Source organism: Odocoileus virginianus, chromosome 6, assembly GCF_023699985.2.
Source record: "Odocoileus virginianus isolate 20LAN1187 ecotype Illinois chromosome 6, Ovbor_1.2, whole genome shotgun sequence".
NCBI classification, from domain to species: domain Eukaryota; kingdom Metazoa; phylum Chordata; class Mammalia; order Artiodactyla; family Cervidae; genus Odocoileus; species Odocoileus virginianus.
In genome coordinates, this window is record NC_069679.1 from 23345978 (window position 1) to 23355923 (window position 9946).

A 9946-nucleotide genomic window follows, 5' to 3' on the forward strand; every position below is an offset into this window, starting at 1 on the left:
GCTACAAATGGTAAATAACTTAAATAACTTGCCCAAGTTAAAGCAGCTTGAAAATCCAGAAAATCTGCCTCTAAGGCCTGTAACAGTAACTGCTATGTTATGATGCATGGTGTTCAATAATTAAATACTAAACTAGGAGTGTATAACTGATACTGTGACTTTGAAGTAAGCTAAAGTAGTTCAGATGGCTGCAAAATAAATAGGGTCTTGAAGGATAAATAAGCTTGGTAAAGGTAGGTTTTGTCAGAATCAGCAAATAAACAAATACAACTGAAGAGCAACTACTGGACATGAAAGGGAAACTCCAAAGGGCATAGTTGGAATCTTGGAGAAGGCCTGCAGGAGAAGAAATTGAAATTGGAATTACACGTTGGCCAAGACAGGGCAAATCAATCTGTAAACGATGGATGTCCCTTTGGAAGGCTTCCAGGGAGACACAGCAGTATGGACAGGAAGTAGCCCCCTTGATGAGTAAGTCAGTGCCTTCCTGAGAAGGGTAATAGCCTCACCTTTCAGAGGGGCCCAGATGACAGAATGCAAGACGACGACAGAGCTAATATGATCACTGCATTATAAATTAAAGCATTTAACCACATGGATATTTTTCACCCCAGAAGACAGGATCTTGTCACTTAACAGGATCAATGAAGAAAGAAGCATGTTCCTGGCCACAGAGACGCACCCATAGCTGCTGTATCTCTGCCTTGTTGAGAGTAAGATGGTTTGGCACAGCTACAAGCTCATCTTCTGACCTACCAGAAGATCTTTGTTAACAAGAAAATTTCTTCTAGAAATAGAATAAAATGTAATCATTAAGTAAACCAAACTCTGAAATGCAACAATAAGGATATGTAAGTAAAAGCCCAGGGTTTGAAGAGCACAAATTTGTGATATCCAAGGTAGAAAAATCTTGTAACACTAACATTAGCCAAAGGGGCACACAGAGTTTTAAAAACTAAATAAAGTATCCTGTCACAAACAGAAAGCAAAAAATAAAACCCTCTAATACAGCACACTTAGAGATATTAGACAAAGCAAAGCCAGGCGTGGGGTGAGGGATGAGGTAAGTGTTGGGAGGAGAGGGGGAAGTCCTTGCCACAAAGTGGGCATAGGTGTAATCCTAAAACCTACAGAATCTGTTTAAATATGGAAGGCAATTTATTCTGACCTCTAAATGGACCACTTGGAACAACGTCAAGTACTTCAGGTTCTCAGAGTGGGAGCCTGAACTTTCGGGAAGTGAATGCCAAGAACTCAGAACTATTGGACCTGACAATGAGCTCCTTAAAGAAGGGGATATTATTTTATTTACATTAGAATTTCCAGTGCAAAGCACAATGCCTAGAAAATACTAAGAGTTTAACAAACATTTGATGGCTAAACAGAGGTATGATATCCCTCCTAAGATTCTGTGAACTGTAGATGATACAAAATAAGCCTCACCCTGGGATAAAATGGGTTATCTGAGAAGAGCAGAGGGCCCCTTCTTTCACTGAACATCTCCAACAGCCTTCATGGCAGGCTTAAATGTGACCATTAGAGGGGCAATTCTCAGTTAGACATTGCCCTCTCCCTTAGAAGAATGACCCTGGGAGCATCAAGCTCATGAAGAACAGTACTAACATCTAACTGATCTTGATCTCTGATGCACAGGCAGTATCAACAGCCTGACTGGGAGATACCAAAACCATGTCAAAAGACAGCTTTAGAATGTGTGGGAAAGAGAATTTTCCTCCACTGAGGTGACTGAAAGGACTGAAGCTCTGCAAGTTCACTTCATCACCAAGAGAAAACCAATCTGAATTAAGTCAACCCAGGGGAAATGTGAGCTGAGAGATGCAGAGGTTCTGAGTCTGGATGATGCTATTAAGTCCCTGGACTGAGCTCTACCCACAGGAAGTTCTCTGGAGCCTTCAGTAAGCCAGTACATTCCCATTTTTGCTAGGCTAATTTTACGTGGCTTTCTGTCTCTGGATTAAAGCAGGATATCAAGTGGAAATTTTCAATTTCCTCAGTATTACATGGAGATCAAAGCTGAAAACTAAGGTTTGCTAAGATCCTCATACTCTAGTATATGGGAATTTACTAACGGACTTCCTTGGTGGCTCAGATGGTAAAGAATCTGCCTGCAATTCAGGAGATGGTTCAGTTCGATCCCTGGGTCAGAAAGATCCCCTGGAGGAGAGCATGGCAACCCACTCTAGTATTCTTGCCTGGAGAATTCCATGGACAGAGGAGCCCAGTGGGCTATGGTCCATGGGGCCACAAAGAGTTGGACATGACTGAGAGAATTTCAGGCATCAGTTTAGAACAAGGCTTACTACCAATCATTACCATCTCTCCCTGGGCAATATAATAACTTAGAGGGCAGTGAGGAAGGGAGCGGTTTTAAGTGACACTATTCCATGAAGGAGAAAGAAAATGGGTTATCTTGCTACCAAAAATTAAGGGAAGAGGGTTCAAAGGGAATTCATGTTGAGAACAGGGAGTGATTACATGAAAGGAATATGGGCAGTTCATTTTCCAATTGTGGCAATCTGGCCAACACACCTCAGTTACCTAAGCCAAGGAAAAGAGAATTAAAGAACAAGGTAAGGCTGAGCAAAGAGGTAGCCAAGAAGCTATCTACTCCATTATTTGATATGTTATGGGTGGATGAATTTCCTGAGGGTTAATAAATGAGGAGACAATTTGCTGAATTCTGTCTTCCCAGACTTCACCAAGAGGACTAATCACTAGGAAAAGGGATCTCAGTTTTGGGGTGGGCGCCTTTTGGAGGGACTAAGGGAGTGGAAAATGTTAAGTCAGGAAATATGCATTAGGAAGGGAAGGACTTTGGGGATACTCAACAGAACTCACAGGTGACAGGACCAGCAACTACATCCCTGCCACACACAAGATATTAATGATTACTTTGAGCCAAACCAATGAGAACAGCTAGCCAAACAGAGAACTCAACCTCACCACAGGCAGTTAAATAAGGTGTTTGCTCCATCCCTCTTCTTCTATGTTGCATGAACATGATAAAAGATAGAGGAGGGAGGAGGGAGTCGGTTTTTTGTAGAATGAAGAGAGGGAAAGAACGTGAGTTTAATTTAAAACTTAAAACAACAACATAAGACTATTCTAATAATTAAAAATGAACAGAACATTCTGAAATCTAGCCAACACATAATTAAGGTACCTTTTATTAACTGCCTGCCTACAATGAGGTAGTATGGTACTTAACTGTGAAAGTGAAAGTGAAGTCCCTCAGTTGTGTCCTACTCTTTGCAACCCCATGGACTGCAGTCCACCAGGCTCCTCCATCTGTGGGATTTTCCAGGCAAAAGTACTGGAGTGGGGTGCCGTTTCCTTCTCCAGGGGATCTTCCTGACCCAGGGATCGAACCCAGGTCTCCTGTATTGTAGGCAGATGCTTTTACCATCTGAGCCACCAGGGAAGTCCAACTTAACTATACCATAGTTCAAAAAAAAAGAAAAAAGAGAGCAGTAATTGGAAGCTTAAACAACTCAAGGGAACTGAAACTCTTCAGCAAATGTATTTAGTTATATCGTTCCACACTCTCATGCTCCTTTAGAAAGAGGACAGCAGATTGCCATTTGCTATTCTCTCCATTTTGCTCTCTTGCCGGGATGACATTCTGGCTTGACATTTAGGATACTTATTCCTTTTGGTATCTCCTGTGTGTGTGCTCAGTTATGCCCGTCTCTCTGCGACCCCATGTACTGTAGCTCACCAGGCTCCTCTGTCTGTGGATTTCCCAGGCAAGAATATCGGAGTGGGTTGCCATTTCCTTCTCCATTTGGTATCTCTTACAAAGAGCAACAACAATGACTCAAAAAAAAAAATCTAAAATGAGAGTTCTCAAAGGGTCTCTATTCTACCGGTTCAATGCAAGAGTTCAAGTGGACTATGCCAGATGATCACAGAGCCTTTGTCAACGAGAAATGACCACATGGAGTGAAGGTGGTCACGTAAACCTTCTGCCAAAGGGCCTTGGAATTCCATGGCTGTGTGAAATATGGAGGAAATTAATCTCAATAAGAGATTCAAGATGCCTGTTTCTGTAGAGGACCAGTGGTTAGTTTTACAGGTCACCACAAGCAACATTATTTGTACTATCTCCCAACTCCACTCCCATAATAACTCACACCAGATTCCACTAGAAGAGGTGATGAAGTCAAAGGGGTGGGGAGGGGAACTAGTAAAGTAAAATGAATTATAATCAACAAGCATGTAAAGGAAATTAAACTCAAAATCAGATTATGGTACAAAAATGTCATAGTTGGCATCAACAGAATAACACTTACAGCCCAATAGGGTAACATGAATTTCAACAGTTGTGCCACCATAAGGCCATGACAAATCCTGTGGCCTGCATGAAAGTTCACCCACCTCACCAGGAATGCCAGCCTAAAAAAGAGAGCTAGAAGGAAAGAGCACAGATTGGCATCAAAAACATGTCTAATAAATAGTTACTAACATGAGAATAAATGATGAAATACAAGGACCTAGAGAATATGAACTACTTTGAAGATTCTGCCAATAAAAGGGATTTCGCAGATTATACTGATAAGGATTTGAAAAAAAAAAAAAGGGTACTTCCAAAATACTTCCCTTTAATCCCTACTAATCTTATCATTTTGCTTATATTGAATCCCCAGGCTAACTGTGATCTGGAAAATTTAAGAACCTAAAATGAAGATAAGTATCAATGGTTAAAAACTTAGCATTTGTATTTTAAGTGGGCCTTTCAATATCTTAGACCAAAGTCATATGCAACACGGAAATGTCAGGTAGCACTATAGGGAGAAGAGGACTCTTCTGAGGATAGACTTCAAATTTATAAAATTCCTAACAATACTGGCAGCCTGTAGCTATACCTTGATGTGCTAGTCTACAAAGCTGATGTTTCTGACCAATGTTATCAGGGAAATGTTTTGGCATTTTTCCTGTTTTTTAATAGTAACTGATGATGAACTTGAGCTGATCTAATACATGGATCAAACCTCCTTGTGACCATTGAGTCAAGGAAACTGTATCCTCATGATACTCATATTGTTCTGCTTCTTTTTTTGTACTACATGAAATTTCCTATAGCCAATGAATAAAACAAATTGGCAAGTGCTGTTTCTGACTAGACCAGCTAAATATTTCATATCCAACTATTTGTTATGAAGCCCTGAAGTGACAATGGAAACCTAAAATGATTACTTCTCCACTTTGAATGTTTTGCTTGGGGACAAAAGGAAAGTGCATCTGCTACTATAGGAGTAATAAGAAGTTGAAACTTACAGCATTCAAAACTCAGCATTACTTATTAGTTGAGAATTCAAAATATCTGAGTCATGGTATTTTTGGAAATTGAAGAAGCAATTGGACAGGGATGCCATATCTAGCTTGACTAGAAACAGCACAACTGCAAAGCAAATAATGCGCACTTTCACCCCCAATGACCTGGAAATAAGCACAAACAAAATATTCAAGGGCTTAAATTTTTGCTGTGGGAAACTTACTGCAGCTAAATAGAGAAGAAAATAGCTGATCCCAGGGGAAGCAAGTAGATGGCAATGTAGGATGTAATTAAGAGCAGTGACAAAGTCATTCACCATTACTATTTGCTTAATCCAGTCACTCTGAGCAAAGGTAGCCACAATGAGGAACTGTACTCTCTACTCAGTATCTGGGGAATCTAGAGGTTTCCAGCACAAAGACCCATCAGTTGAAGGGCGATGTGACAGAGGATTCAGGGAGATTGGTTGGCTAATGGACAGGGGAATAAATTCTCCCAGAACGCTCCATGTTCAAACAATTGGAAATGGAGTCACCCTTCAGATCATCTGTATGCCTGTTTCTTTTTTCCATTTTCAATTTATAATAACAATAACGACCTAGACATAGGACATTTCCTGGGCTTTAATGACTGTCTGAGGTTAATGGCCCTCAACTACACCTCAGGCCATCAACCCCTCCCAGTTGGTCATTAATCTCCAGGAAATATCCTGTTCCAGGGTCATTATTGTTTCAATATCAACTATACCTTAAAAGCTTTATGGATTCTGCAAATATACATCACTTGCCAATAGAGGTTATAAAACCTGTTTAGAATTCTGAAATTATCTGGAGTTTGACCTCTCAGAGATGTTTTGTTCAAAACTAAAATTGGCTTAAGAAAACATTCAACTTCAGACTGTGTTTCCAGTCTAAGACAGAAAGAACACAAAGTTAGAAGAATTAAGAAGGGATTATAAAACTACTCTTGCCTGAAAAATTCCATGGACAGAGGAGCCTGGCGGGCTGTCCACGAGGTCTCAAAGAGTCAGACATGACTGAGCCACTGAACATGCGCACACATGTAAATCTACATCAGGGAATTCTCCGGCCGTCCAATGGTTCCCTGGACTCTGTGCTTCCACTGCAAGGAGCGTGCGTCTGATCCCTGGTTGGGGAACTAAATCTGACAAGATGAGTGGCGTGGCTTAAAAAACAAAACAAAACAAAAAAACTACAACAAATTCCAGTGTAAATTTTTTATGAAAGTTTGAATGCTAGTTACCCTTTTTAGGAATCCTCCACTTAATGATCACTTTCTAATTGTAAACTTTTAATTAAAGCTAGAGAAGCAAATTTAAAATAAAATGCAGGGTGATCAGAGACCAAGCGTTGGTTACCTTAAAAGAAATGACTGCACTGAAAACAAAAATGATGTCACTAAGACATGGGTTACACTGGATCAATACTCCGTAACACCAGTTCCATAGTATAGCTGAGGAAATACTCTTCCTACTGTCCTTTCCCAGGCTCACTGCAGAATGAACCAGAAAATGCTGAGGGATGTGGGCACAGATATGCGAGGGTTTTTTTAATCTTTTAATCCCAGCAAGGTGTTTAATCCCTCTTGTCCTTGTCTTCTCATCTGTAGAATATAAAGCAGTTAACTCATATGCTAACAAATAGGAATTCAAAAAATGGTACAAAATAGAAGTATATATTTTTAATATTTTGCTTAGACCTGAAAAATATAATAACTACACAAATGTTCTTTGAATTGCTTTTTTATTGAAGGTGAGAAACAATCCGAATGTTTCATAAATTTGGTTACAAGTAAACATTTATTAAGTATCTCATACAAATTGTGTTCCCCCAAAACTCACATGTGGAAACCCTAATTCCTAGTATCTGAGAATGTGGTTTTGTTTACAGATAGGATCTTTAAAGAAGTAATTCATTTAAACTGAGGTCATTAGGGTGGGCCACAGTCCTCTATGAGTTGTGTCCTTATAAGAGGCAGTGAGGACACTGGCCCACAGAAGAATGACCATGTGAGGACACAGACAGCACAGCCTTCTGTAAGCCAAGGAAAGAGGCCTCAGGAGCAATCAGCTCTGCCGATACCTTGATCAGGACACAGCCTCCAGAACTGTGAGAGAATAAATTTCTCTTGTTTAAGCCACCCAGTCTGTACTACTTTGTTATATGGAAACCCTAGAAAATACAGGGGAAATACAGGCATTCTCCTGGCCCTCGAGAGAAGACAAATAAATAGCTTAGTGAAAAGGGTACAGTGAAGTAAATTTTGCATCTTTATCAACTCAGCAGAATTTTATGCAGTGATTGAAATGATAATTACAGAGAGTATGTAACAACCTGGGAAAATGTCTATAAAAAATATTAAATGAAAAGGCAAAACACCGCAATACAGCTATTCTATGATTACTATAAAAGATGGTTTACTAATAGACAAAAAAATAGAAGAAAACTTGGAAAACCAGAGTTTTTGTTGATGTGAAACCTTGATGAACTTTTCATTTTTTATTTCTATATTGCTGTTATAATAGCAATGATGCAATAGATTTTAAATATTTAATTTTAATGGTACATTCTCTGTCCTTTTTTTTTTCTTTGCCTTCACATTTGAGTTCAAGTTTCCACTTTTGAGAAAGTTATTCTGAAAGAAAATTCAAAAATATTTTAGGAACCTAAAGATTATACAGAACACAGAGTTGTATATATCTTTTTGAGTTCATATTTTTGTTTCCTTCAGATAAATATCCAGAAGTGGAATTGCTAGATCATATGATAGTTCTATTACGTTTCTGAGGAATCTCCATGCCATTTTCCATAGTGGCTGCACCAATTTACATTCTCACCAACAGTGCACTAGGGTTCCCTTTTCTCTACATCCTCACCGACACTTGTTACTTCTTGTCTTTTTGTTACTAGCCATCCTAACAGGTGTGAGATGGTATCTCATTATGGTTTTGATTTGCATTTCCCTGATGATTAATGATGTTGAGCATCTTTCCATGTGACTGTTGGGCATCTGTATGCCTCCTTCTTTGGAAAAAATGTTTATTCAGGTTATTCAGACCTTCTGCCCATTTTTTAATTGGATTGTTTGGGAAGGGGGTTGATACTGAGTTGTATAAGTTCTTTGTATATTTTGGATATTAGCCCTGTTAGTGGAAATAGCCACTAAAAGTAAGTAAGGACTTAAGGAAAATAGCATACTTGATTCTGTATTCAAAAAATAATGAATGATCTGAATGGGATTCTAGAGCCTTGTCTTGAGCTTCAAAACCAAGCTCATTTATAAAAAATATCCAAAGATTTTGCCACAGTAAAAGTGAAGACAAGTGAGGTGAACAGAAGGAAAAGCTCCCCATCCTCGTGAGGCAGCAGGAAGGGCCAGGGAGAGCCCGGGCAGCTCCATCCAGGACTGTCAGGCAGCAGGTCAGACTTCCTGTGGCAGAAGGCTGAGACCCAGCACACAGAGCCTGAGTGCCCAGCATGGAAAAGAGCACATGTTTTCACAACCGACTTCCACACAAAGGCCACTGCATTTCTGACAGCAATGCAGCAAACCTGACGTCTCTCAGCAGCTCTCCGCATGGGGCAGGGCACAGCACAGAAACGTTAGCAAGGTGATAACTGCTGCCCTAAAGCTGCACGAGGCATTAATCAAGCCACCTCCTGAAGAGCAAGAAGGATTATATCAAGGACCTTAATTTGCCCCCAAGGCCCTGTTTTTACCTTGATTTAGCAGTTCTCCCTATAGCAATCTGTTGTCCTCATCCCACACAGGCCCCAAGCTTGGGGTTCTGTTGCTCCTACAGGCTTGCCTTTGGTAACCCCTCAAGGAGAAAAGCTCCCCAAGAAAGAGATAGAGCTTTATTTTTATCTCAGTCAAAGTCCCTATCCAATCCATTAATAGTTACAATAACCTTGGTCCAGGGCATTTCCTGGAGAAGCCATAACTAGCTGGGGTTAATGAACTCTCTCTACCATTAATTCCTGGGAGAGGCCATTGGCCTGAATTGTTACTTAATTACTCTTCTGTGTACAGCTTCATAAAGCAAAGAAATGCCTTTTTTCAGGAAGAAGGGAGATGGTAATGGGGGTCATCAAAGGCCATTAATTTTACAAATAGTTTATTAGAAACTACAGTATGTTAAGAAGTCACTCTGGCCCACAAATCAACTCAATGCAGTCCTTATTAAGTCGAGATCCAAAACTTCCTAGGTTTCCATGATTCACACACACAAAGTCACAAATGGTGCAGAATCTGGTCAAAACGTACATACCTAGCTGTGCAGAAGTATATTCTTTATATTCTGCAAATGATCTTATCTTCCCCTTTAGCTCTGACTCCTTAAGTTGGCAGAAAGGATTCAATAGGACCAATTCAAGATACCATAGACTTTTCTTAGTTAAAAATCCTTCAGGTAATTTCTCAGTCTGGGGAGATTCTCCTTCTCTAGAGCTCTCCTCTTTCCCTGGAGAGTGGCAGGTGCAGGGGAAAGCTGTGTATTCTTGAGGTGGACTGAAGGAGGAGCTTTGGGTCTTCATACCTCTGCTTGTTGCTCCTAGGTCTGCTGGCCTTTCAGGATGCATGCTGGCCCATGCTCCGGATGACCATGACCTTTACTATTGCCCATGTGGG